Source organism: Gossypium hirsutum, chromosome A07 (assembly GCF_007990345.1).
Source record: "Gossypium hirsutum isolate 1008001.06 chromosome A07, Gossypium_hirsutum_v2.1, whole genome shotgun sequence".
In the NCBI taxonomy this organism is placed as follows: domain Eukaryota; kingdom Viridiplantae; phylum Streptophyta; class Magnoliopsida; order Malvales; family Malvaceae; genus Gossypium; species Gossypium hirsutum.
Window position 1 is genome coordinate 66,318,160 of NC_053430.1, and position 5,804 is coordinate 66,323,963.

Sequence of the window (5,804 nt, forward strand, 5' to 3'; positions counted from 1 at the left end):
GTTGGTATTTTGATGTTTGATGTTGTGGTGATGAGGCATGAAGATGAGTTAAGATTCGGCCTAGGTGGAGTTTGTGTTAATGCCATTGCATGCTAAATATGAAGCTTGTTAATGATGCATGTGATGGTGGCTTGATGATTCTTGAATCTCTTTTTTTTAGCATTTTTGAGTGAGCACATATGTGCATTGGTTGCTAGATGGGGAAGAATCGGCTAGCAACTTGTGTGCTAAGGCCGAATATAATTTTTGTAGGTTAATGAGTAATGCATGTGCTAAATTGATGGAAAGGGAGAGGATGCTTTACTAGTGTATAAATGATATAAAGATTTTAGAAATTATTTTTTGGTTAGGTGTATGTATGATTAGGTATATTCGGCCATATGAGTAAATATATAGATGATGTTAAAATTGATTATGTATAATGGGCCATATAGGGTACACATTGTGATATTAACTTTGATTCTCTATAATTGATCAAGTGGGTGATTAGTAAGGGTGATTGCCGAATATACTAACATACATATGCATGTGTAATTGGATTGTAAATATTTAGCAAGGCGGTTAAACTAGTTGATTTATTGATTAAGCTCAAGGAGTTAAAGGAGGAGAATCGAGCAAAGGCAAAGAAAAGATCATCGAGTAGCCGAGTTGGAACCATCTTACCCAACACAAGTAAGTCATTAAGCATATCTTTGGTATTGATTAAAGGATCGTAATACCTACACCATTGTGTTTAATGAGATGAAATGTATACAAATGAATATGTAAGTAGAGATGAAATTTGTCGAATGTAAAAAGGAAGTGAAGCCTATTGAGTGGCTGGTTTTCGGCACTAAGTGTGCGGGCAATAAGTGTTCACGGTCATGAGATTGGCACTAAGTGTGCGGGTTTAAATTGTACAGCACTAAGTGTGCGAGTTTAAAGTACATGGCACTAACAGCTTGTTTGGTTTGGTGTATTGGCATAGCCAATACACCCCTAATCGGTGGGCCCCACCTAATCTGGGTGTAACACGTCGTTTGGTTTGATGTATTGGTAATACGCACCTAATCCATTACCTTCTTAATCGGTGAAAACCACCGATTTCTATTCCCTCCTCTTTGCCCAGATTAGCTACCGATTGAACATCACCTCCCTGATTTGCCCTCCCCCCATCCCCTTGTTTCTCTTCTGTTCCTTCATCCGATTTCCTTCCTTTCTATTCACTGACCCACTCCAGGCCCTAACCTCTCTGAAGCAAAAGCTCGTATCTTCCTCCACTCAACGAGTCGACTCTGCGGCCCTCGCTGACGCCCTCGAGATCTCTTTGGACCATGCACGTCTCGTCCTCGACACTCTCGCCTCGGTGCTTCACTCCGAATCTGACCTTCTCGTCACCTCGCGCTTCGACGATGTTGATTCCGTTGGTGCTGATTTGCTTGATCTGATCCTGTTTTTGTACATTCAATCGTATAAAAGGCATGGGCGCATGTTCAAAGTTTGAAATCCTGTCTTGATGAGCATAATTTGGAATTGCGTGTTAAGACAGCTAATGAAGCTGAAGCAATATCCCAGCAAAAGTTGGCTGCTGCAGAAGCTGAAATTGCTGAGTTGCGACACAAATTGGAGGCTTCTAAGAGGTTACAGTTTACTTGTTTCTTTTTCTTTATATTAGATTACCTTTTGATGTCACTGATTCAGGTTTATTATTTTAATATTCCTTTTCTTTCTGGAAGCGGATTTTGCCTAGATCTCTGCAAACCTGCTGCTATTCGTAAAATGTTTATTTGATGTGCCTAGAGAATTCCACCACACATTATTCTGTTGAAATTCTCATTACCAGAATGTAGATGTATTAGAAATTGTGTAGCTGGTATTTATGTTGTCGCTACCTTCATTTATCAAACAATGGGTTTACGCCTAGCAAGTGAAAAGTGTTAATTATGCTGTTATTTCAGGGATAAATCTAGGCTTACTGATTCTTTAAAAGCCAAAATTGAAGAAAATGAGGCTTACTTATCTGAAATAGAGGTTAGCTTCTTGTCATTTAGTCTTGGCTTTGCCTTTGGTACTTTCATGATGTTTTCATTACACCATTAGTTTGGTTTTCCTCAGTCAATTGGACAGGCATATGATGATATGCAAACTCAAAACCAGTAGCTATTGCAGCAAATTACTGAAAGAGATGACTATAACATCAAGGTAATCAATTATTTGGTTTATGATATTCAGAGATCCATTGAAAGTTTATGCACTAGCATCATTGTACCCTTTTCTTTCTTTCTTTCTTTTTTTTTCCTTTTTTGCTACTTACTGCCATAAAACGATGGTCTCTTGATAAGTTTTCTGTAACTATGTCTTTATGCTGACTAGTTTTAAATTGATTTTGTATAACTCTGCCTTTTTTAAACCCTCAAGCATCCAGTTGTCACTAGCTACCACTGCCAGCCGTGTACTTAGAGGTGAACGGTGCTTCATATACTCATAGATGTTTGATCATGGAATAGAAATTTTTACTTGGTAACCAATCACAGAAGCTAACAATCATCATTTCCCTTGAGTTAAACATGAGATAGAACTTGGGAAGCTGGGTTCAGTTCTTGGTCTCCATTTGGGTGTTAGCTGTCGGTGTGAAGATTCATAGGTATTCTCTTTGGCTGGTCATCTGATATGATTGGTTGGACTTGTGATAACTAAGTGCCCATTTTCATTAATGTAAAATTTTATTGAGATTTCATTTATTTTTGGCAGGCATTGATATTTTTGAATAGCCTAACTCCTCCAAATATATCAAGGATGAGGGTTTTATTGGCCCAAACATTACTGAAATTTGCAAAAATAAAAAATGATGTTGATCTTGTAATTTTAATTTAAAGACAGATTATGATCTAGTATTTCAAGGTAGCAGTTCTTCAACTAGGCTCTTCAGTGTTGTAGTTTGAGCTCTTGTTCTCATTTCCTGACAATTGGAAAAACTTGCTTCTGTGCCATTTGACTACATTAAGAATGGTTTTGTACCTGTTACTTAGAGAAGAAATACTTCATAACATGTAGCCTATGTTGCTTTCCTCATTTTCCTTGAATTACCTTTGTCCGACAGCAGTATCTGAAACATATTACGGTGTCGGTATGATTCTCCAAGTATATGGAAAAACTTAGAAAAATTGGCCATACTTGTGTTGGGCACATGCCCCTATCTGATGCACACTCCCAAGTTCAAGTAACATAGCATACAGCTATGGTTTGTTCGATTCTGTTTTGGACACTGTTTTTTATTTGGCCTGTTTTCTCCATCTATTTCCAAATTTGCTTATAGATTATTCCGTTCTTCAGGTTGTTATTACAAAATGCTACCATCTCTTCTGCAACCCTTGTGTGCATAAAGTCACCGAAAATCGTCACCGGAAGTGTCCGGTTTGTGCTGCAAGCTTTGGTGCCAATGATGTTAAACCTGTTTATATCTGATTTAGGAGCTCTCATCAGAACTGGTTATCCATGAGATTCGATGCACATCTCACATGCTTGCACTGTCAACACAGATATGAACACTCACAGGTTCCATGTATTGTTGTTTTAGAGTTGTTAGAAAAGAATCTAGACTGGAACTAGAGGTTTCCTATCCGTTTGGTCAGTGCAGATCCTCTCAACATTTGCTTGTTTGGTTCCAAGTTGATTGGACTTAATTCTACAGTATTTTATGATGTTTGCCTCTTCATTTAACTGCCTGGAACCACTGGAATCTTTCAAGTTACTGTTTGCAGATTATTCAGAATTGATCAATTTCTGTATTCTGCTGAAACCTTTTGGAGCAGTACTCAAAAGTTTTTGGGCTGCACAGATTTTAGTAGAACATTTTAGTATTATTTGTTTTCTTTTTCATTTTTTCTTTATATATATATTAATGGTAGTTTATGACAGTTACATGTTGAAGGAAAATAGTCTTCTATTTCTTTTATTTATTGTGGAGGAAGTAGCCATTATAAGGCCTTCCTTTGGAAATTAACGAGTCTGATTTTGCTTGTGTTCCTCTAGGTAGGGGACTAATGAGAATGATTGAATCATGAGACTTACTGTTGTATCCGTATCATGTTTATATATATATATTGCTGTGCCGTAATTGTATTCAAAATATTCTATATTTATATAAATTTTGATATGTTGGCAATTCAGATATTGAGACGTTAGTGCATTCATGTTGTTAATGTCTTTACTTTGTAGCAATTTATGTTCTGCTTCTACAGAATGGAAGAATCGATTATGGTGAATTTGTTGCCATGGTACTAATTTTCAGTTTGTTGGCAGATTGTACAGCAGATCCAGAATATGATGACTCATGAGAAAAGCGATCGGGAAACGGTTTTGGTTCGTCGCATGCTCCAGGACGGGTTACTTGATGTTGTTTGTTTCAAGCATTAGAGAGATGCTGTTGGTTTATGGAATGCCATAGGTTTTGTAAAACTTTGAGGAGTGTGGAAGTGTTAAAGTTATTCAAAATTAACAAGCTCACTATAAAGCAGCAAATTTATATTAGATTCCCATAATATACTTGCTGCATAAATGCCTTTGATTTCCATAAGTTCATATTTAAAGTTGGAATTTATAAATGTTTCAATGAGTATATGCTGCCACAGTTTATAGGATCTTAGAGAAATGTAATTTTCACTAACACAAATTACTCTTCTTTGCGGCTTAATTTGACTTTTAACACTAAGTAAGCTGCCACTAAATTTATTTCTTTTTACAAAATATTTAGAAAAAAATATTAAATTATATTTAGAAAAATTATATTTAATAATAATTATTTTAAATTATATTTTATAGTATTATATATTATGATTTTAGTAAATTCATATAAGAATATTTAATATTAAGAATTTTATTAAATCATATATTTTAATTAAAATATATTTAATAATAATTATTTCAAATTATATTTTATAGTATCATATATTATAATTTTAGTAAATTCATATAAGAATATTGATTATTAAGAATTTTATTAAATCATATATTTTAATTAAAATATATTTAATAATAATTATGTTAATTTATATTTTACAGTATCATATATTATGATTTGAGTAAATTAATATAAGAATATTAATTATTAAGAATTTTATTAAATTATATAGTTTAATTAAAATATATTTAATAATAATTATGTTAATTTATATTTTACAGTATCATATATTATGATTTGAGTAAATTAATATAAGAATATTAATTATTAAGAATTTTATTAAATTATATAGTTTAATTAAAATATATTTAATAATAATTATGTTAATTTATATTTTACAGTATCATATATTATGATTTCAGTAAATTAATATAAGAATATTAATTATTAAGAATTTTATTAAATTATATATTTTAATTAAAATATATTTAATAATAATTATGTTAATTTATATTTTACAGTATCATATATTATGATTTCAGTAAATTAATATAAGAATATTAATTATTAAGAATTTTATTAAATTATATATTTTAATTAAAATATATTTAATAATAATTATGTTTAAATATGATTAAATTATTTATTATTGATAATAAAAATCTTGTTATAATTTAAATAACAATAACAAAAATCATTTACCAAAACAAATTTATGCTAAGGGTATTCTAGTCATTTTAGTTTTTTCTATTATGCTATTACACCTCTATTCCATTCAACCAAACACAAGATTACTATTACGCCTCTATTCCATTACATTCAACCAAACAGTGGATTAGCTATTACACCTCTAATCCAATACACCTCTAATCCCAATACACCTCTAATCCAATACACCTCTAATCCAATACAGCGAACCAAACGT

The 5,804-nt window shown here is 32.4% G+C and overlaps 1 long non-coding RNA gene across 1 annotated transcript; it reads left to right on the forward strand.

Moving 5' to 3' along the window:
* The first annotated feature begins 1,053 nt into the window (after positions 1-1,053).
* Positions 1,054-4,520, forward strand: LOC107952706 (uncharacterized). Its single transcript, XR_001698889.2, has 4 exons — positions 1,054-1,619; positions 1,938-2,010; positions 2,095-2,181; positions 3,313-4,520. It is a non-coding gene; the product is annotated as an uncharacterized lncRNA (long non-coding RNA).
* Positions 4,521-5,804: the final 1,284 nt, after the last annotated feature.